The sequence below is a fragment of the Equus przewalskii genome, chromosome 16, assembly GCF_037783145.1.
Source record: "Equus przewalskii isolate Varuska chromosome 16, EquPr2, whole genome shotgun sequence".
Classification (NCBI taxonomy): Eukaryota; Metazoa; Chordata; class Mammalia; order Perissodactyla; family Equidae; genus Equus; species Equus przewalskii.
This window is the reverse complement of record NC_091846.1, coordinates 73,083,735-73,107,561: the sequence shown is the minus strand read 5'-3', so window position 1 is coordinate 73,107,561 and position 23,827 is coordinate 73,083,735. Positions and strand designations below refer to the sequence as shown.

General features: G+C 37.3%; 1 long non-coding RNA gene across 2 annotated transcripts in view; it reads left to right on the top strand.

The window, feature by feature from the left end:
- The window catches only part of LOC139076403 (uncharacterized), a 28,592-nt gene that overhangs the window by 3,139 nt on the left and 1,626 nt on the right, over positions 1–23,827 (top strand). Inside the window, exon 1 of one of the 2 annotated variants that reach the window (XR_011527980.1) lies at positions 21,851–22,233. The exons of the other annotated variant lie outside the window; for it this stretch is intronic. This is a non-coding gene — a long non-coding RNA (uncharacterized lncRNA). Of the gene's footprint in view, positions 1–21,850; positions 22,234–23,827 lie in introns of those variants that run through there. 2 annotated transcript variants of the gene reach the window in all.

Genomic DNA, 23,827 nt, shown 5'->3' with positions numbered 1-23,827 from the left:
AAGAAATGAAAGGCAGTTGACAGAAGCAAGTGATTTTATGTCTGTATTTTTTCCCCCCAAATTGTCCACTGCTATTCAGGTGTTTCTCTTGAGGTACACAAAGGCAGTTTTATTAGTTGAGTTCATATGTTTGTATTCTTGCACTAAAACAAAAAGAAAACAAATATGATGGCTTTTCTTCTTTATACTCTTTCTACTGTGTTGCTTTTCCTACTAATTCCATTGTGTTGTGAACATATTGAATCAGAGGAAAAGCAACTCAGTATTTTGACTGTGTCTAGATTAGGAAACTGTCAAGAAAATGGAAAAAGCCTTATTCTTAGAACAACCAGCACCTACTCCAGCACCTCCCTTTTTCTAGCCCATCTTTCAAAAAACGCATGTTTATAACTATTTTTATGATCCTATGTCTTCTGACCTCTTCACCAGACAAAAAAAAATGTTTTTGAACTTTGTTAAATACCACGTTCATTAAATATATCCTTTTTCTAGCATGTTTCAAGCTTTCTTAAAGTAGAGAAATTTGTTGATTTAAAATTACACAGAATTTATGAAACAGAAGAAGTACTGAGATTTGTAGAGGTCCCAAGTATATCCAACCAAACTGAGAGAGCCAATTCAAAAATCACTGTGCAGAAAGGTGGGGTGGGAGGAGATGAGACCCACAAGGGACATGTTGATGGACTAGATTTTCTCAACAGAGTGGAAGTGAAAACTAAAAAGAAGGGTTTAATTGCTTCCGGCAAAGGGGCTCTGTATGGAGCAAGGAGGAGGAGAGATGAAATTGGTGAGAAGGAATGGAACTTTGAGGGAAGAGATTATTCCTAATAGGAAGTTTGATCATAAATCTGCTCTGTGATATGAAAACAAACAAGCGAAAAACAAGGGAAAACCCAAAATCACTTTTCTCTCAATCTTCAAAACAGCATTATGGATGATATCTGGTGGATGCAACACAGTGTTTAATATTGGCTTCAAGATAGGTACAAGACAAAGACAATGCCATCTGCAGGAAGCCGTCCTTTCCCGGGTTTCATATCTGTCTGAGAGGGTTATTTATCACCTAGGTGCAAGAGTTGAGGATAGTAGTGGTGCATCCGTTGGATTTGTTTTTCAGTTTCCTCTCTGCAGTTCTGTCCTCATGATTTAGAATAACGATTCTCAAAGTTTGGAACAGGAAATCTTTGCATGTTGTCTCAACATTTTTAAACCTTTTATAAATACTTTGAAATAAAATTTTTCCTGATCTTCATTATAGGTATTTAAAGACTATAGTTTTGCTAGAGTATTGTGAATAGTTGTGAACTATGTAAAAAATAATTAAGTAAATTCATGTGTGTTGCAGGCTGTACTCAATGTAATAATATATTTCACATAGTTTCTCCTTGTGAGCATCATGGTGGCACAACTCTGGATATGATTATGGGAATATATTTTTATTGTAAAAATCATCTATCAGGTTGAGTTTGCCAATATTTCAGAACCATGGGTCATCTACTAATGCCATATTGAAAACTGTGAATAGTTAAATTCTAAAAAAAAAATCACCATAGGTCAGAAAAGAGGGAAACAATTTTACGGCCAGAATATTAAGAAATATTTTAATTTCCAGAATATTAAAAAAACCCACCTTGGAATAAAATAGTTATTAGGTTCCAAAAGTGTCAATAATCTATATTTGCATATGACAAAAAAGAAGCATCTCAAAACCCTAAATCATGATTGCTTTGGAGGTCAATTATATTTGTGAAAGTTTTATAAAGAAGTATGTTTTCCTTCTTTCCCTACATGGAAGAGGAAAGATAAAACATAAATTCCTGGATCAAATATGTGGTACACCATGGGATTCAAGGCTACGTGACATTAGCAAGACCAAGGCCAACCAGCAGAGACGTAGCTATTGGTAAAGAACTCAAACTTCAGATAGAGTTTAGAATCATCCATAATATACAACTCAGGATTATGCTTTAATCAACTCAGAATGAGCAAAGAGATGGCCCAAGGGATGATGGATAAAGATGAGAAGAAAAAATCAAACAAAAAACTAGTAAGCACCAGAAGAAACACCTTCAAGTTTATGTGTCCTAGCATAGTATCCTCTTTTTCTCTCTGGCTCGGGGAAAAAAAAATCCCATGGGCCTGAGAATCAGTGCCAAGTGTAATACAGACTCAAGAGCAGACGTTCCTGCTTATGTTCAGATGATGGGCTGAATACCTTGTAGGAAAGGCTGCAAATCCCATTAGGCTTAACATGTCTACCAAAATGTCTGTTTAGGTTTCCCCAACAGATTGAGAAAGGGAAGCAAAGCCCATGTATTTAATAAGCTGTCAAATAAGAAGACTACGATTTTTTTTTTTTAATGATAGGAATTCTGAGCCATGTAAGATCATTAGCTCTTCGATGTAAACACATGATCCTTGAGTCACGAAAGGCCTTTAATGTCACCTTACCTATGTTTATGGATTTACATGGTGTTTCCAAGAACCTGATCGAAGAATAAAATATAAGGCAATGCAGCATTTAAACTGTTTCTCAGTTGTTCCCAAAGTTAGTTCTTCCATTGCCTTAAGGCCTTCATTTGACACTCTGTACGGTATTCTCATATCTTTAATTCTGCTCTGGTCATTGCTTAAATGAGCTTATTTTTGTAAACTTCTTAGAACACTGCCTGGTACCTCCTGAGCTTTATGTAAATATTGTTAAATAAATAAAATCACCTTCTTCTCCACCCAACTTAGATTTCATGGTCCGTAGACTTTAACAATGCATTTGTCATTTCCCTAAACTCATTTTATCAATTTTTATTCTATCACACACACTTGAAAAAAAGATTGAGTTTGGAAAGAAAAAAATGCCATTTCTCTACCTGAACCAGGTTTCTGAGCATCCCTGGGGAAAATCACACAACCAGGTAGAGAGTAGTCAATAGAGAATTAGGATCAACAACCACATGTGAAACCTCAAACCCCTCTGGCCTACCCACTAATTCTCTCAAAGTGTCTGGAATCATTACTTACATTGGTCCTCAATCCTCATGCCTCCGCCCCACCTCCCTTTTCCTGTAAACCGACCCCTTTAGTCTCCTGCATTATGTCAGCATTTATATATGCTTCCCTTTCTCCTAACAAAACCAAAGCTTGGGTCAACATTGTCTTCTCTTTTAGAAGAGAACACTAACTTTGTCAAACTTTTAGAAAGAATCTTCTAAACTCAACATCTATTTCCTCAGCGTTCCTCACTTCACTTTATAGTTCTTTTTGCTTTAAACTTGGATTGTGTTAAGCCTCAGCCTTCACTTGTGATTTCTCTTGACTTCTGTGCTCATGGTATCACTTGCATTTTCCTCTCTGCCTTCAAATGCTCATTCCTCTGGATCATTGTTATGGACTGACTTGTGTCCCCTCCTCAAAGTTCGTATTTTGGACCCCGAACCCCCAATGTGACTATATTTGGAAATAGGGCCTTTAGGGAGGTAATTAAGGTTAAACAGGGCAGGAGGGTGGGGACCCTAATCCAATAGAACTGGTGTCCCTATAAGGAGAAAGAGAGAGAGAGAGACCTGCCCACACCGTGATCTTGGACTTCTAGCCTCCAGAACTATAAGAAAATAAATTTCTGTTGCTTAAACCCCTCAGTCTGTGATATTTTGTTGTGTCGGCCTGAGCAGACGAACACAATCATCTTTCTCTTTGCATTTCTTAAATATTACATCCGCAATATTCTTCTCAATTTCTTCATTTTCTTCATAGATAGTTGCACCCACTCACAAGCCTTAAACCATCATCTCTATGCAGATTACTTAGCAATTGATATCGTCACCCCAATGTTTTTCTTAGTCCTAACCCTCCAGCAACCTACTGATCGTCTTCACCCTTGAGTCTTGCAAGTCCTTCAAATTGAAAATGTCTAAAATTGAATTCAGCATCTCAACTTCTCCATCCCCGCCCCACAGTACTATTCCTGCCATTTCTGATTGCCATAATTTGTACCTGTATAAGCAAGAAACCTCTAAGGCAATCCTTTTCTCACATCCTCACCATGCCTTATGATTGACAGGTAATCAAGCATCAAGTCCTTTAAATTCCACCTGAACATCTCTGGCAAATCTGATTACTTCTCACAATTTACATGACTAATATTTAGCCATCTCAGCTACCATCATTTGTCATCTTGGCAACAGCAGCAAATCCCTAACCTGTTTTACTTTCTTCATTGCTCTTCTCCTCTCCATTCCCTACTGGTAAATATAAATCTGTTAATGTTTAACTCCAGCTTCAAATGCTTTGAATCCTTTCCAATATCTCTGGGCTTAACTGCCTCCTATGACCCCGTAGGATATACCATTTTTCTTGCCAGTCTTCCTCTTATAATTCATATCCTGACAATTCTGAATTCCCTTCCATTCTTCTTATTTGAAGAAGGGATTCTCTTGAAGTTTAAAAGGAGTTAAACAATTTAACTCCTTTAATTTAACTTTAATTTAATTTTTTTTAATTTAATTAACTTTAATTTAATTTAATTAACTTTAATTTAACTTTAAATTTTAATTTAAACAATTATATCTAGGTAATATGTTTTACCAGCTTACATGATATAGATTTGAAATATAAAAAAAGTTATGGATACCCATGACAACCTGGACTCTAGAGATTTAGAGATAGTGGCACAAAATAATTGTAAGAATTTATACTAGTCTATGAATTAGTAACGTTTTCTCGAGTGCAAGCAACAAAAATTGACTCAGTAATTTTTGGCAGAGAGAGACACTGTAGTAGCTCACAGAATTAAAGAAAGAACTTAATGGTGAAGCCAGAGAACTAAGGGAAAATTCAGCATAACACCAGAAAATCAGCAATAGGAGTTTGTGGATTTTGCCTTAAGAATTCTGCCTTTGGTGAGGCTCAGCATAAGCTACTCCAGGCTTTGTGTTTTCCATTCCAAATTTCAGAGAACTGGGGAGAGAATCTGATTGTCATCACTGGAACCAAGTGTCTACCACTGGATCAAATAGCTAAGTTCATTCGGCGTGACATGGAGCATAGAACATGGACACTGGTGTCATTCATACCTGTTTATTAACCATGTCATTTCCAGAGAATGAGGACTCACTTTCATTTAGGAATACACTGATTGAGTCTATGACGTGAGATGGTATTTGGTGTAAGTTTTTGTTTAAAGCAAGTACTGTACAGTATTGATCTTTTGTACTTTGGGGTTGAATGAATAAGTGACATTTTTAGAGTATGCTTCAGCCAGTGATGTTTGGAGGGATATCGTATTAAAAGAAGTTAATTAATTATTCTAATTACCAGCTGTGAAAGGAGAAAAGTGTAAAAGCTTTCTTTTGCAGCACAACAGGATTCCTTCCATGCTTATTCAAGATGATTTATAACATAGTCTGAACAGACGAGAGGAGCTTGATTTTCTATATTTAGAATTGCATTACAATGAAGACCTAAATATTTTATATTTTAAAGGGTATTTTTAAAGGGTCTGTGGATTGTTTTGTCTTCTTAGACATGGATTTTTGGCTTAAGGCATGCCCACCTGCTGGGGCAGTAGTCATCAGCCTGCCATAGAAAACGCAAGACTGCTGAGCAATGCTGTTGTAACTCCCTGCCTGTAAGCTCAGCCTCCCACTCCTCCACCTCTCCAAACCCCCTTACCTGGAAGCTGCATGGAAACCTTTTATTATTGAAAGGGCTCTGAGAATATGAAACAGCTGGTCATGTCTAATATCTTAAAGATGCACACATGCTCACTTTTTATTTAATGCCCTCCTGGTAATTTGAGCAGATGCTTGCTGCAATGCAACATGAGTCATCTGAAAAGTATGTACCTCAAAACAGTTCAAAAATATCAGAGGAAATTTACAAAACTTTTCTTAAACCAAACTAAAAATATATGGTCAAGTGATTGTAGGAAGCAAAGAGATTTCACCTAAAATCAAATGATTAGTGAAGACAATTGGATGTGTCTGATGTCTTTCATACCAGGACTTGTTGCTTTTTACTAAAATAGGGGAAAGTTATTTTAACTATGCAAATTAAGTGTCCTCAATTCTAATCAATTTGCAGTGTGACAGAATAATCTGTTGCATTGCCAATTCACCAAGGTGTTTCAGCCGTTTGGAGATTATGCAAATTATTTAACTTATGATCATTTAAAGTGGATTAGAAGGGATGTGATTAAATGGTTTAAAATACAAGAAAAAATACATACTGAAACAGTAAATTAAAGCAACAGGGAAGTTTTTTAAGTTGTTTTATTTTTTAATGAACTCAGTACCAATAACACTACATTTTAATATTTTTAAAAGATGCCTAATATCATCACTGTCTGATGTGCAACTTTCATGTGCCCGATTGTCATATTATCTATCATGACTATATGAACTATGTTTTGGCACTGCCTCACTCTTTGACATTGCCTTTTCCCTCACTTAAAGTACAGTCGAGTTGCTTAAGTACAGGGATCATTCTGAGAAATGTGTTATTAGGCTATTTCATCATTGTGTGAACATCATAAAGTGTACTTATACAAACCTGGATGGTATAGCCCACTACACACCTAGGCTATATGGTACTAATCTTATGGGACCACCATGGTATATGTGGTCCATTATTGACCAAAATGTCATTATGTGGCATATGACTGTATTGATATTATTAAATGTTTCTTGCTTGTGGGATCACAAGTATATATACTAATTGTTTTATGAGAATAAGTCAGAAATAAAGTCATGATTATAAACTTTTGATTTTTTTATTTGCTGTATATCTATCTCCTCATAAATATAGCATCTGAATGATGCAAGATTTAAGAGAAATCATCACATATCATCCAAATTAAAAAGGGTTTAATTTAGGATTAGATGTGACTATGGGTAACATAAAAATCAATACTGGTTCAAACAAGATAGAAGTTTACTTTTCCATTACATTATTCAAGTTCAGAGATAGCTGTGCAGAGGTGCTGAAGCACTGGACAGTGACAGTGATGGTGGCCTCTCCAACCTTGTTGCTCTGTTATGCATAATTTTCGTTCTTAACATCATCTTATGCTTGGGGATGGCAGATGGAGTTTGAGCCCTCTGACGCACACTGTAGCCAGCAGAAAGGTACAGAGAAATGAACCTTTCCACAGAAGCATAAAACAACAGCCAGACTAGTCCCACCACTCATAGCTAGAAGAGCATCTGGAAAATGTACCCAAATAAATGTTTGGGGATATATTTTTATACATAAAGGTGCCAAGAGATAATGAGTAGACTCTCTCCAATTCACCAAATTTCAGTTTTACTCAACATTTTGTATGTTGACTATTGGCGGGAATGCAAAATGCTGCAGCCACTATGGAAAATAGTATGGAAGTTCCTCAAAATATTAAAATTAGAACTACCGTATATTCTAGCAATCCCGCTTCTAGGTGTTTATCCAAAAACATTGAAGTCAATATCTTGAAGAGATAATAACACTGTCATGTTCGTTACAGCACTATACACAATAGCCAAGATGTAGAAACAACCTAGATGTCCATCAATGGATGGATGAATGGATAAAGAAAATGTGGCATAGAATACTACTTAGCCTTTAAAAAGAAGAAAATCCTGCAATATGGATTAACCTTGAAGACATTATGCTAAGTGAATTAAGCCAGTCACAGAAAAATAAAACAAATTTAAAATATAAAAATCAGTATGTGCAGAAAAAGGAATGAGAAGATGGAACATTGTACTTAGTATCTGTCAAGCCTAGTACATGGTTTCTATTTACTAAGGCTTGGATGGGAGAAACACTGCTGTGCTTTGAAGCATCAACTTCAAATTACTAAGGGAAGATTTTTGTCCCTTGATCCATGATGGAGCCATGAACAGAGGCTTAGCTGTCTTGAGAGGCACATTCAGCTGGCCTTTTTCTCTAGGGGGTTTTCCAAATGAAGACCTGAGGAAATGGAACCTAAGTGAAAGTTACTATCTTACAAGGCAAAGAGAGAGAAGTAGTTTAGGTTTGACAAAATGTCTTGAACTGAAGAGTAATAAACATACGAGACGCAGCCTAAAAGTCCGTATGTCAATTTTCCCCAAATTGTTGGTTCACCCCCAAACTGCAAATGTGCAAGCCAAGACTCCCGGAAACCCAGCAGAAAGCAATAGCGAGGAAGCTAAAGATCAGAAAGCAGTTTCAGTAGTTAGTCACTCTTGAAGTTCTCAGGTTTTCAGTTGAAGCCCCAGAGAATCAGTGCCTAGGCGGGAGGATTATACATAGGATAAACTATGCGCTAAGACTAAGAGCGTGGCCTAAATACATCAGTCCTAATAAATCCTAAAATCCCACACATAAAGTTTCAGTGAATGTAGGAACACTTGGAAGAAAAAGCATACTCGCCGTCATGAGAAGAATTTAAAAGATCAATTACAAATAATTGTAGAATCTGACTGAAAACATACGCAGGTTTTGGAATCATTAGATACAGAGCAAAGCATAAGCTCGTGTCACTCGAGATAGGCAGGATTAAGTTGTGGTAAAAGACAATCCTAAAACCAAACCCTGAGAGGATCTAGGTGACCCCCCAGTCTTCTAGCTTGCAGAAAGATATTTAACAAATAAAAGTGAAGGTACTTATTTAAATCTACATGTAGATTTTGTCACACTAAAGCCACTTTGTTCGTTTTATTCCAAGTGGAAAACATACCCGTTTGACTGCTCTTTGAACAGAGAAGTGGGGTGATACTATTGACTACTGACTCAACTGTTCCTTGAAGATTCAGGAAGCAACATCTGATGGACTTGAATGATAAGAGAACAGCTTAGTGTATCTGCAAGATATTTGAAAGGGCTTCTTACATGTGTTTCTTCAAAATAAAATAGCAGAAAGTTTACCATAAATGAAGGACTTTAATCAAATATAAAGATTCCATTTATATTAGGAGTAACTGAATGAAAAAAATGTGTAAAATTTGGACACATAGGATAAATTTAATTGTTTATTCTGATTGAGTAGTCAGACTTCCAGCCACATTATACTGTCACCCAGAAAACCACATTCCTGCTTTCAATGAGTATGTACCTAAATATTCTTCCAGTAAAATAGACGTGGTTCTTTAAGTAGGTTGCTTGTGAAGTCATCGCTCTGCTTCAAAACTCAATCTGAAGATGGCTGTGAGATCACCATGCATTGTTTCCCTGAAATATTTCAGGTGGAATTTCCTTTTATTTATGCACCTATTTTCTACAATTTTATCTTTCATGCTGATTGGAAAACACGACCAACTTTTTATGCAGCATAAAGCAGCACTTGGAAAATATCCAATTAGTTTGAAGAATGAAGACCCCAAACCGATTATTCAGATTATAAAATAAAAGTAGTCTTGAATTATAGATTTCACTAACTTCATTGTCTATTTAGGTAAAAAACTACCTTCTCCTTCATATGGTATGTTATCTTCTGACTTCAACTATATGAAAAGGGGAGCTGGCTATTTTGTGGCTACAACAGAATGAAACAAGGGAAAATTCTTTATAATACTCTGTCAATCTCTCTATAAAATATCTTATAAAAGCAGATAGAAAGGAAATAGTGACAATATTTTATAAAATGTGTATTATGTGTCTCAAACAAAGATAGCTATTGGATATAGAAAAAGGAATAATGCATGCTTATAGGGTACTCCCAGGCTAATAAATTCAAGATGCTTTTAAATATAGTATGTATGGAAATAGCCTAAACTAACTGTTCAGAGATGAACGAATTAACTTGTAATATTAGGCCTTTATTTTCAATATCAAAAGAAGTTAGACAATCGTCCAAATAGATTAGGCTATGAACATACATCTTCATATGCTTTAGATGTTTAAAATTCTTTCAGTTTACTCTATGGGGATAAACAGCTTCAGAGACATATTAGAGCAAATCTTAAAGGAGGAGAACTAGGTGGGGGATCAGGTAAGAAAGACTTATGGGTGGAAGGAAAGGCAGGTGCAAAGGCCCTGAGGTGGGAGCCTTTCTGGCATTGTAGAAAGAATTGCAGAATCCGGTATAACTGGAGCAGGATAAATGAGCACTAAGGCAGTAGGAGACAAAGTCAGAGATGATGAGGAGTCAGAAGTAAGGCCTGTTGGGTCAGAATAAGGTCTTTGTTTTTTACTGGAGACAAGAAACCACAGGAGGATTTTATGCAGAGGATTGGGCCCTTAATGCTCTTAAGGAATCATACAGTGTTTCTGTTATCCTTCCTCCTCTGAATTTCACAGGTGAGCATTTCATTCTTTATTTTTGTTTGTTTTGGTGAGGAAGATTCGTCCTGAGCTAATATCTGTGCCAACCTTCCTCTACTTTGTATGTGGGACGACACCCCCACAGCATGGCTTGCAGAGCGGTTTGTAGAGCCACGCCCATGATCTGAAACAGGGAACATCGGGCCACCAAAGCAGAGCATGAGAACTTAACCACTACACCACTGGACTGGCCCCTCTTCATTTTGTTTTTTATCCATAAAACTTTCTCTCCTTTGCCATAATCCCCAATGCCCCACCTTCATTCTTAGCTGATGACTTATTTCATGGAAAAAGCCAGAAGATACTAGAAAAGATCTTAACGTAAGCTCCCATTACTGCCATGTCTGCCCATCTTCCGTCTCCCTTGTCACTGGGGAGGAAGTAGCCCTGTTCCTCTCCAAGGCCAGGCCCTCCACTTGTGTGTCAGGTTCCACCCCATTGTAAGGACAGAGCCACTGCGTAGCTGCCCTATCCTTTCTGGATCATCCATTTTTTCTTCTTTTCTGGCCTGTTCCTTCTAGCTGGTGGTAGGGAGAGGGTGTGCAAAGCCATAAGGCGATTTAAGTGAGGATGATGGGAACCATCTGAGAGCCTTGAGCTTCTTCTGGTGACTGACATAAATCAGGGTACAAGGCACAATGGGGCTCATCTGATTATTTATATATTATCTATAGTACCTATATTTGATTATTGTGGGTGCTAGTTGTGGGACAATGTGAGTGCTGAGGGCAGAAAGGGGACACTGGGGTTCTCTGCTTCACTCTTGTCAATGTAGATGCAAAGGCAAGCAGTTGGGAGACGACCTTATGGTCACAAAGACCGTAGGCTTCAGTAGTGATCACCATATGCTGAGCTGAACTTTCTTCTTCTGAGTAAATAATGCAGTGTCTTCAGCAGTGTTAACTGACACATAGCAAAAACCAAACAAAACAACTGCCCCTGGTCACAGCTTGGTCCAGGAATAAATGTAGCTGCATTTGGCCAAATAAAACACTGTGAACATCTCCACGGAGAAGATAGATAAAGGCAGAATTCTTCCAGGGGAAGCACAGCAGGGGCCTCTACAGCACTGTCTTTCCATTCTCACTCATAAGGAAATTCTGGAGGTGCCAGAGACTCTCAGGAATTGCATGGAAACCTCTTAAATAAATGAGTTGATGATAGGCAAACACACATATGTGAGTATGATAGGTGTGAATTGATGGAGACACACTTGTAAGATTTACACACCCATAGTACATAATACCGTTAATGTCTCTGCATATAATCTCGAGAGTGGAAGTGTTCCTGGTTTTCTCCTTCTAACCGGCGATTTGTGTATATAGCTGCTGGGACAAATAGAGCGATGGAGACACACTGAAAAGTGAGGCTGATATTTTTTGCAAAAGTGAGGACTCCAGGGTTAAATACTCAAATACAGAGAGGATGTAAAGCTCAAAAACTGGAGTATCCTGTCCATTGCTGCCCAAAGGCACAGATGCTATGAACCCTGATATAGGGAACAAATAAACGTTATAAGACAGAGAATGCCTACTCCTGGGATTCAGTATTCTTCAGACTACAATAACTGGACGCAACAAAAAATACCTTGCTCTCCCAATGGAGAGCAGAGAAAAAAAATACCCTTGTCTCTGATACAATGGGAATCATGCCTCCCACTTATGATCAGAGCAAACAGTAGGTCCCAGGCATCACTACCCAAAAAGAGACAAAATGAGAAATAATCAAATCAACTGTGTAAACACAGCACAATATAATAGTAAAAATGACAATATAAGTTAACAACTTAGAATTACCTGAGAACATGAATTCAATGAGGCAAGAAAGCATATAGAAGGAGATATTAGGGGATGCTGCAGAATAAGGTAATAAATTGGAGATTGAAATACTAGAAAACAACTATACTATAGATTTACTTAACTACTGAATCAAGGGCAGAGAGCAGTGGTTCTTACGTTTGAAGATTCTTCAGAATCACTTGGAGGTTTTGTTAAAACACAGAATGCTGGGTCTCACTTCCAGTGTATCTGATTCAGTAGGTCTCAGGCAGGCTGAGAATTTATTTGCATTTTAAACAAGTTCCCAGGTGATGCTCATGCTAGTGGTGTGAGGACCATATTTGGAAGACTATTTATATAAGGGCCAGAGAAAATAACAGGAAATGCTGTTGAAAAGAAAAACAAAATGTAAACACTTAGCAACAAATATATGAATAGGCAAAGTTTAAACAACACAAGTAAAATTAGTAGTACATTGAAAGGAATAAAAAATAGAGTTGGAGAGTTAAAGATATCTTACAAGTGAAGAAAATTTCCTAATTAAAAAAAAGACGTAATCTGAATTCCTAAACATACAGCTTATAGATTTCTTTAAAATTGACTTTTGACCTGTTATCAGACAACAAAGCCAGTCCTGATGAGCTATTGGTTAAGATTTGGCACTCTCACGTCCTAGGCATGGGTTCATTTCCTAGTCAGGGAACCACACCACCTGTTTGTCTGTGGGTTGTCATACTGTGGTAGCTGCCTGTTGCTGTGATGCTGAAAGCTATGTCTCCAGTATTTCAGACAACGTCATGGTCACCCATGGTGGACAGGTCTCAGTGGAGCTTCCCAACTAAGACAGACTAGGAATAAAGAGCTGGCCACCCACTTTCAAAAAAATTGGCCATGAAAACCCTATGAATAGCAGCTGAGCATTGTCTGATAGAGCGCCAAAGGGTTAAAAAATGGAGCAAAAAAGGCCATGCAGTGTTCCACTCTGCTGGACACAGGGTCGCTAAGAATGGAATCAATTGGACTGCACTAACAACAACAAAAATCAGAATGTAGATGAAAAGTACACCAGGAATATAATTATTTAAGCCAGGTATACTGATATTAAAAACTAAAGTGTAAACATTTGCTTTTCATTTTCCATAATTCTTTAGGCATCTAGGCAGTATTGGTAAGCCATCAAAAGGCAGACAAAGTAAGCTGCTCTAGACAGAGTGGGACAACAATTGGGTGGTATTTCCCTCCCAGATCTGAGGGAAGCAATTGTAAAGCAAGAACCTTGTATTCCCCCAAGCTCATTATACACAGAGGCACAGCCTAACTTCCTCAAATATGAGCAAACTTAGCAATGAGAAAAAGGAATAGTTCTTGTCAGTGAAAGCCGGTCAAGAAAGAGTTCAATGAAAATGACTCAAGAACTGAGAAACCGTGCTGAAATGAGCTCTGTTCAGTAGGAAGCAACGTAAATATAAAAGTAGTGCTAAATAACTGTGGGAACTCTGGTTACAGAATTGAATAACAGTGTTCTGGACCTTGAGAATGTTACATCGGATATGATTGAGAGAATTGAAACGTGAGGAGGAAGTGACAATGTACTAATGCCCTTGTTTTCCATGGCACAGAGGCTAATATTGAGATATTATGATAAATAAAAACGCAATGATCCGAAATTTTTTTAATATGAGAAAATAATATGTCATGCGAGAAATCTTATTTTTTGTTCAGTAATTCCTTCCACCTTCTTTCAAAATGCAATTCTCTTTTTGACCAATGTTGACTAAACGTTGTTTTAAAATATATATAATATGATAACATTTAAAATACAATTTCAACTATCTTTTCGTCTACTATCTATCTTCATATTTTTTTGGTGGTGTATATTTATACAGACTTTTGGAATGAGGTTAACTAATGTCATCTCCATAATTCTGGTGGAGAGACTGGAGATGTTTGTTTTCTCCCTTTTCCTTCTAGTATATTTCACATTACTTAAATTCTTTATGTTGAGTATGTATCAGTTTTACACAAAAAGATTATTCTTCCTAAGAAATTTAAATAAAATTTTAACTAAAAATCCCTTGTGGGAAAAACCTAATTGAACTATTTTGATAAATGCATGAAACGTATCTTTTTCTAAAAAGATTCCAATGTAAACAATTTAGTTACACAAAGCATTAGAAATTTGTATCTCCAGGGCCAGCCCAGTGGTGTAGTGGTTAAGTTTGCATGCTCTGCTTTGGCAGCCTGGGATTCGCGGGTTTGGATCCTGGGCATGGGTGGACCTACACACCACTTATCATGCCATGCTATTGTGGCATCCCACATACAAAATAGAGGAAGATTGGCACAGATGTTAGCTGAGACACAATCTTGCTCAAATAAAAAGAGGAAGATTGGCAACAGATATTAGCCCAGGGCCAGTCCTCCTCATTAAAAAAAAGGAGAAATATGTACCTCCAGAGCATGTCAAATCTGCAAATAAGTCCTGTAGAACTCACCAGTGTAATCATGCAAAGTTAAAAGCTTAAACGTGTGTGCCTGTGTTATGAATTCACATTGGCTATGGCAGTGAGGTTCTTACTTAACAGTGAGCTAAAAAAAGGAATTTGGGATATCTGAATGATATTGTTTGGAGACACCTTCTGAATTCTAGAGTTTTTAATAACATTTTTAAAATAAGGGGGAGATAGCACTGCCTACTTTAATCTTATGGAATACAAAAATATATATTAAAAATATGAAAATAGAGCTGCACTGTTCAGGACATAAAAATAAAGAACCTCATACCCTTAATTTATCTCCTGCCCCTGGGGTGGGCCCTGAGCTACTTCCGTGCCCCAGGAAGATCTGTGGAACACAGTTGGAACATCTCTCGGGCATGGAAAAATCAGTGAGCTAGAAGGAAGGAGAGCTTTCAGAAATAATCTCTGCTCTGTTTGCAAGCCATCAGTCTGGGTATCCTCACTTGCCTATCAAGGCTTAATTTATCTAATAAATTGTAACATAGAGAGTTCTGTATTACAAAAATTCTATTCCAGGACTAGTACTTCATAACTATATATGAGCAGCAAAACAACTGACATAGCAAAAAAAATAAAGCATATAGATATTGAATAATTTGAAATATTTCACCATAAATCATTACATATATGTGGGCATGTATATAGCTACACACATATACATTGCTTTTAATTAGTGGAGATTTCAACCAATAATTCTTTGTTGCACTTTTTCCAATAAATATTAAATTGATCAATTCTGTGATTTTAATTCATTTCAATAACTTTCTTATGTCATTTGGGAATGGGCATCATTCATAAAAATAAATTAACAGACGTATCATGGTTCTATGTTGACTAACTAGTTTTTTGAATACAGAAAAATTGTGTAACCTCACATTACAGAATACTTTTCAAATTGGATAAGGTTACCAGCCAGAAAAAAATGCTGGGCGATTTAAGGAGTACACGTATTATTAGAATTAACCTAAATTTTATATTTTTTCCCCATAAAGAAATTTATGTGATGTCAAGAAAATAAAAACGTAAATCCATTATGGATAAAAGGCATGGAAAATTCTAATTGTTAAACTTGTTAGTATTTTCTATTTCTTCAACAATGAACAAAATTGTGTATGTTTTCATAAATCTTCTGCAAGAAGATTTAATATCTATGCTATTATTGTTTTTTATAAAATTAGGTAAACATTTATCAGTGAAACCCACATATTGCCCCTTCAATTTTACTGTGAAACATGCATTTTTCTACCTTAGGCAAATATTAAGGAACAGTAGTAGGTCATTCAAGGATAAGTTTCTTGGAGCATACAATAACTTAATAAAAGCAGGAATATAAATAATATGAATTAGAATTAGATTCAGACTTTTGCATCTCTTTATGAGAGTGTGGTAGGTCATAGACAAGTGTGCTGTTTGGAAATCACGTGGCTAAGATTACACGATGTGGAGTCTATATTAGGTTGCTGGAGCTGCCGTAGGAAGGTACCTCAAACTGAGTAGGTTAAATAACAAAAATTTATTGCCTCACAATTCTGGAGGCTGGAAGTCCAAGATCAAGGTGTTGGAAAGGTTGTTTTCTTCTGAGGGCTGCGAGGAAGAATTTGTTCTATGCTTCTCACTCAGCTTCTGTTGGTTTGCTGGCAATCTTTGGTGTTTCTTGGCTTGTAGATGCATCACCCTCATCTCTGCCTTTGTCTTCATCTGGCATTCTTCCCATGTGCATGTCTGTCCAAATTTGCTTTTTTATAATGACAACAGTCATATTGGAGTAGGGGCTCACTCTACTTCAGTATGACCTCATCTTAACTAATTACATTTGCAATAACTCTATTTCCAAATAAGGTCACATTCTGAGGTGCTGGAGGTTAGGATGTCAACATATGAATTTCAGGGTTATACAATCAACCCATAACAGAAATCCTCTGTGTTAAGTTGAAAAGCTCTAGACTCTGACGCACAAATAGAAATGTGATTCCTGGAATCCAACCAGTAATCCCGGTCCATTTGTCAATCACAGGATAGATAAACTTATTGTTAAGGTAGAGATTGAGGCAACAATGCCAATGACACAAAGGTAGGGCATTAGTAGGAGACAAAAGCCTGAAGGCAAGGTGACTAAGATTCCTTTGACCTGATATGGTACAATCCCCATCTTGGTTGTATAAGCCCAATGACCCTGGGCCCAAATTTTGGAAACATATGGAAGATGCCAGGGACCCAGGATTTCTTATGAAGTGATCTAGCAGCTAGGACAATATCAGTGGGAGGCAGGTGACTCTGACACAGAGGAGATTAAAGGGGCATTTCAATAGAGCTTATCTTTGGGGACTTCAACTCCAGATTCCAATAATTTAAGCAGTTTGGATTGCTGAGACTGGGCCACATAGAGTCTGTGGTAGTCCTCATGGGAGACTTAATGACTCACTGGTGGTACTTGGCTTTTGGAGCAGTGGTCTATTCGAAAACCAGCTGGCATTTTCAGCTATTTCCAATCAAGCTGTGCTTGGAGTAGCATGAGCTAAACTTAAAATAAAATTAGATGAGCTCAGAATTAAGTCATTAGTGGTCAATGATACAACCAGAATAGGTCCAATCCTAACTCACCCAGGTTAAGAAACTGGAAATGAATAAACATTTAATTAGCTGGCATGTGGGGACCATTTTATCCACCTGAGCTCCACTTGAGTTCCTGGATTAAGAATAAAAATAGAAATTCTAGTTCACCAATAGAGCATCCTTCTACTTCCATGGGTAGTGTCACTGACAGGCAGTAACCACATTCTTGTGGCAGGTGGGATATTAGCAGAGACCCCAGGGAATCAGTGCAACGTGTACAATTCAAGCAGTCTTGCTATTAGGTGAGATATCCCAAGATGGGACAAACTGATCTTTATTTATACTGCTCCTTGGAAATAGAGATGGCACTTGCAGACTTGCCTGACCTTGGAAGACATGAATTAGGGTATTAAGGAATATGTCTTAGCATATCTGATAAAATCTAATACACTAAATGCAATCTTCTTGGTACTTTAAAGATACAGAAAGGCTACCTGAGCATTCATAAGAATAGCTGCCTTTGGTCCACAATGTAATTTGCAAGTTGACGCCTTGACATACACCACAGAGGTAACAAAGTGTGTCCATAAATAACCATGCCACAATGGCTGTGCTTGTAAACACGAAATATAATGATTGTCTTAAAAGGGATAAGGCAAGGAGAGCAAGAGAGAAGCTCTCATTAGAAAATACCATTCTTTGATAGCAATGTGAACAGATTCACTAACAAATCTGAATAAGCTTGTTATTTATTCTTAATCAGGACCAAAAGTGACAATCACTGTCTGTTGGATCTTGGCAGTGAGGATTAAGTAGTTTATAAGTTAATAAAACTTACAGAACTCTTGCTGTTATTACTTCTAACCAGAAACCATACTTCTCTGATGGTGATAAGATTTGGGCAAAATTTAGTCTTAAAGAGTGGCATTTCCAGCTGCCTTATTATCCTGGAGCAGAAGCAAGGATATAGAAATTGCATGGCTTTTTAAGGACTAGACCTACTAGAGCTAATGAAAAGGCAACTGGAATTTAAAATCAAGGTCAGTCTTCAAAAAGTGGAGTCAAAAGTTAGAGTAGTAGGAGAGTGGGGTTACCTCTTTAAATGTTCATTTTTTTAACAGCTTTATTGAGGTATAATTGCTATACAATAAAAACTGCACGTGTTAAATGTATACAATTTGGTGATTTTGAACTTATGTATCACCAGTGTATATATATGTCTAATTGTTCTTAAACAGGAGCTACTGGAATGAAGGGTTTGGAGGAACTCTATGTTGTATTTTTTTTAATATATTATGAAACTTCTTTTCTATCCCAGCAGTAACTACTATGTTACTAATTTTCTCCCAGAGACATCTGCCTGAAGTAATGTATAGTTTTCCCCAAGGAGGTTGGAACATCTCCATTTGAGCTCCAGATTATTGAAACAAAGGGCAAGGATGGTGGTGACAGCAGATTCAGAATACGAGGCAATAATGGATCATGGTGACTACACAGCATAACTAGGGCAATGAGATTTTGTGTGGAAGTCCAGAAATTATTCACCAAAACTCCATTTGCCACTAAGCCCATGGATAAAAATAGTCTACCTGCACTCCGCTGTGGTAGGAAGAATGAAAAGAGGTCAAATCCTCCAAGAAAGGAGAGATTATAGGAGGCAGCCCTGGGGACACTGAATGGGTGTGGGAAAGTACAAGTTTATCTTTGTACATTGAGAGAAATTCACCTCAAGACATATGTAAGTCTCTCTGATCATGTATTTCCCAGAATTACCCAAATGCTGATGGAAACAGAAGAGATCAGGCTGGCTCAAGGAAGCTTCCTTCTTTTCCTGACCTCACTCTCTGAATATTTTAACTCCTTTTGCCAACTAAGAGCAATGACGCAGGCGGTGTTTTATCCCACCTCTCCAGAGCCAAGCCTTGAAAAAAGACTAGGGAGACTAGAACAACAGCATACTCTAACTGGAGAACACTGGTAGTATTGACCAGGGAACTTGACTGACTCATTGAAGGAATGACATTGGTGTACTTTACTCTTAGGTGTGTTCACTGTCCAGGCAGAAAGAGTGGTCAGAATCATGTCTCCTGGGACTCTAAATGTTATGAGTCCTGACTAGCTATACATTTCAAGAATATACACAAGGACAGTAGATATCTGGAGCTAACCTTACCTGGTAACCTGGAGATAGAAACTTAGGGAAGATTTCACCTGTTCTCTCTCTTCACAAAACTATGGCTTCAGTACTACAATTTTAGCAGTAGAGGACAGGGGAATCTAGCAGCTCATGTGGTGACCAAAAGGATATACTATTTGGCTGTAATAAAATTTGACAAAAATATTTTAGCTAATCAGTTTGCATCCTAGAATAGGCGCATTGGTGATATGGGAAGCCAGTACTACTTTGGAGTGATAATTGTAACCAAAGCTCTAGTGACTAGGGAGTGGAACTCTCAGGCAATTTGATGTGCCAATAACGAGAGTTCATTTACACCAACAAAAATATTGACATTGCTTATAGGCCACTGTGATTAACCAGCACTGATGTTGTTTATATGAAATAACACTGTTACCCAGTATTAAGGTGTACTTCTCATTCCAGAGCCCTGGTCTAAACTGCAGAAGAGAAACACCACACCCTGGATGAACAGGAAGGGGAGTAACACCTAAGTGTCAGAGGCAAGGCATTCATAAGTGGAATGTTTTTCGCTAAAGGAGACAGCTCATGTGATGGGAAGACTGTATAAGGAAAACAAATATACTGTGGGAGTCTCAATAGTTTACCAATTTGCCAGGAATTGTCAGAAAGTATATGATATATTCCCAAGCTCATAGACCCTTCATTGGCTCCTGTTCCTTTAAGAGAGCTCCTCCATCTCACTTATATATGCTTCCATAAGTCTTGACTCAAATGGATGGGTACCAGTACTTTGAACAACTAGTTCATACTTAATAGACTGAAAGTATTTGCCTCCCCTGGCAGGTACCACAAATTGGGTTCTAGGTATGGATCAGAAATTGAAATGCATTCTCATCTACAACTACTGGTTATGGGAATCATCTTCATATACTTGAGGGGTGGGTTGGGAGCTATTTCTAGAAATAATCTAACAAGATGATACAGGCCCTGATAACAGTTCCCTACATTAAACCCAGCGTATGTGGGGTTAAAACCAAAAGCACTCATCCCTTTTCTCTGCTTACTCCTTTTCTTCCTGGCACCAGAATCCACTATCCACCACAGAGGCAGACAACCAAGGATATATACCTGTGGATTCCTTTATCTCACCATCCTCCTCTCTGAAAGCATCCTCACAAGGCCAAACAGAGGCTGGTGGTAAAGCGCCAACGAGCAAGGCCACAAGCTCCTCCTCCCTACAAGAAGTCACATTCCTTGCAAACTTTAAAACCCCTTGCCTCCCATCTTTTGAGGAGACAAGACGAATTTGAGGGCTCACTCTTGCCTCCCAGCTGATGTCGCCTGAAATAGAAATATTTCCTTGCTATAAGGCTGGCATTCCAGTTTTTCTTTGGCCCCTTTTGTGTGGTGGGTAAAGAACCTGTGTTTGTGGCTGGTAACAAAGAGGCTATCTAAAATCTATTCGAGGATAAAGGAAGAAATTACTAAGAAATAAGAATATTTTAATACACAATTTCCATTTAAGTGTTGATGAGAATCATTCAATACAGTTGCCATATCAGCAAATTTGGGCCAAACACATTGGCATCGTGCTATTAGTTTAAAACTAGGTGTTATAAGAAATAACATTGTAAAACTCATATTTTTTATTGTGGAAAAATATACATCAGATAAAATTTACCGTTTTAATCATTTTTAAGTGTATAGTTCGGTGGCATTAAGTATATTCACATTGTTGTGCAAGCATTACTACCATCCATCTCCAGAAGTTTTTCATCTTCTTCAACTGAAACTTTGTAACTCATTAAACACTAACTCCAAATTCTCTGCTGCCCCTAGTCTCTGACAACCATCTTTCTACTTTCTGTCTCTGTGAAGACAGACTCTTTTAGGTATTTCATATAAGTGCAATCATATAGTATTTGTCATTTTGTGTCTGACATTTCACTTCGCATAGTGTCTTCAAGGTTCATCTGCGTTATAGTGTGTCGTAATTTCCGTCTTTTCTTAAGCTGAATAATATTCCATTATATTTGCGTAACACATTTTGTTTATTCATTCACCTATTGATGAATACTTGGATTCCTTATTACTTTTGGCTACTGTGAATAATGCTGCTATGAACATGAGTGTACAAATGTCTATTCGAGCTCCTGCTTAAAATTCTTTTGGGTATATATCCAGAAGTGAAATACTGACTTATATGGTAATTTTATGTTTAGCTTTTTCAGGAATTCATATCATTTTTCACATCTGCTGTACCATTTTACATTCTCACTTGTATTGTTTTTATGACAAATATTTTTGTGGACATTTGCAACATTGTATGTATGCGCATAACCACATCTTCACTTGTATCCATATCTATATTTTCTTTTTATGAAGAAAGACCGTGGGGAAAATGACTTCCATTAAAAAAAATTATAAGCAATAGCTTTTCTTCTCCAGGGCAACCTGTTTGTTTTCTCCCAATTGGACCCTATGAATCATGTATTTATGTGTTTCTTTGGCTTTGATCTAAAGGAAGCAAAGAGCCAAGATTTCAGCCCACACCTAGCAAGCCCACACCAGGCACTTTATGTCTAATTTTCCCCTGGCTTCAATTTACTTTCATAATTTCATTTTTTCTTGCTTGAATTTGCTCAATATCCTTTTAATCATGAATCACATGAATTTGTGTAAGCTGTGGGGAAAATGCAGTCTACAAGCAAAAAAACACAATATTTAAGTTGCTTCATATTTAATTTCTATTCACTTGGAATATTTTGGAGTTTGAAAAAAATAATATCTGCATCTTGCCTTTTTCCAAGTAGAGTTATAATTGTAATGGTGATGGAATTTGTTTGAAATAATTATGCTCATTTACTTTGCTGAAGAGCAATTTACAAAAGGTTGAAACTGTTGGAAAAATTCAAAGAGAGAAAAAATAGAAGATCAACGTTTTCCCTCTCTCCCTGTAGCTAAGGTGGGTATGTATATATTCTTTTAATTCTACATTGTTAAATTATTTTCATGGATAAAAAGAGAATTGTGTTTCTTTGTCAGTGCGTAAGCTTCATATTTTATGTTTTCAATGAAACTTATATGAACGGGCAAGGGAAAAAAGTGTTTAAAGGTGTTTCATTTTTTCAAGTGCTAAATTAATCTTTTTGGGGTGGATTTCTGTAAATATTTTCAGGAAGCCTTCTCTTGGGAGCACCTGGGGGCTGTTGAATGTAATTATAGTTGAGCTTCAGCTAAGCTCGATGTGTGTTCTTGTGTGTACATGTCTTCCTCTTCCTCCTGAGTAAAGACAACGTGTGACCTCAATTCATATAAGATTCTTGAAGGAGCTATGGTGATCTCTATAGGTTTTTATGAGCTCATGGATTTCGGGCTCAGTAGGGCACGGATAAGGAATTCATGATGTTGATTACTGCAGAGCACACAGCAGTTTTGAATTGTTCTCCTCACCCAAATTATATTACTATGACCTTTGCATATCTTTGTGGAAATCAGATCATATTGCATTTAAAGGTACAAGCTCTAACTTCTTTTGTGTGTGATTTTTGATTAAGCAAACACTGTAAGAAATTTAATTTTGAACATTAAGAAAAATGATACATATATATGCACTATAAATGAGCTATGTTAATTTATAATAAATTAAGACATAGAGGTTTATTATCCTGACTGTTTATTACATGTTTATATTTATATCTATGGATATATCTATAGATATTAAATACATAAAATATGGAGAACACTCTTCTAGTGGTTTTTGGCCTGGGTTAGGTTACCAATCACTTGGCAAAGTCTGAGGTATCAAGGAATGCGTAGAACCACAGTACAAGCCTTAAATCGATGTGTGATGCAAACCCGCTCCTTGAGTTGCCTAGTCAGTTGGGCATATCAGCCCTGAGGTTTCCATTAGAGATAGCACCTACCAATCGCCCCATCAGTGTAGGGAGTTGGAAAACCACTGTCTGGAGGCAGAGATATGTCAGGAGCCAGGATAGTATCCAAAGGTGCCAGAAGATGTGGGGATTGAATTTGATTTTTAAATAATAGAGAATCAGGTGCAACTGAGGAAAAAGATTCACCACATGAAGTACAAATGTAGTACTATTTTACCCACTGATTAATTTCTCAAGCTGTTCATGATTTTCTGAGCAGGAGGTCCCTGTCTATATCTTAACAAAAAATTTACCCAACCAGCCTAGAGACTCATGAGATGAACTCTGTCTAAAAAAAAGTTCAGTCCAGGTATGAGAGGGAACAGAAAGGGCTAAACAGTTAGTATGAACCATTGATTCAGCATTTGCCACAAGGGGCCTCTGGAAAACACTACCTCCACAGATCCTGTGAGGGCTGAGGCCAGTACTAACTTGTTGGCTCCCATCCAAACAATGGCTCTATATTGGTAATTAGAGATTGAGGCATTCTTAATCATATCTGTAGCCCTATTTCCCACACCCTGCTATTGAGCTAGAATAGCTGAGCCAGGAGGCCAAAAAGCCTCAGCCAACGTCTTGTTCCTTCAGCATCAAAACTGAAGACTGAGGCCTCAGTCATATCTT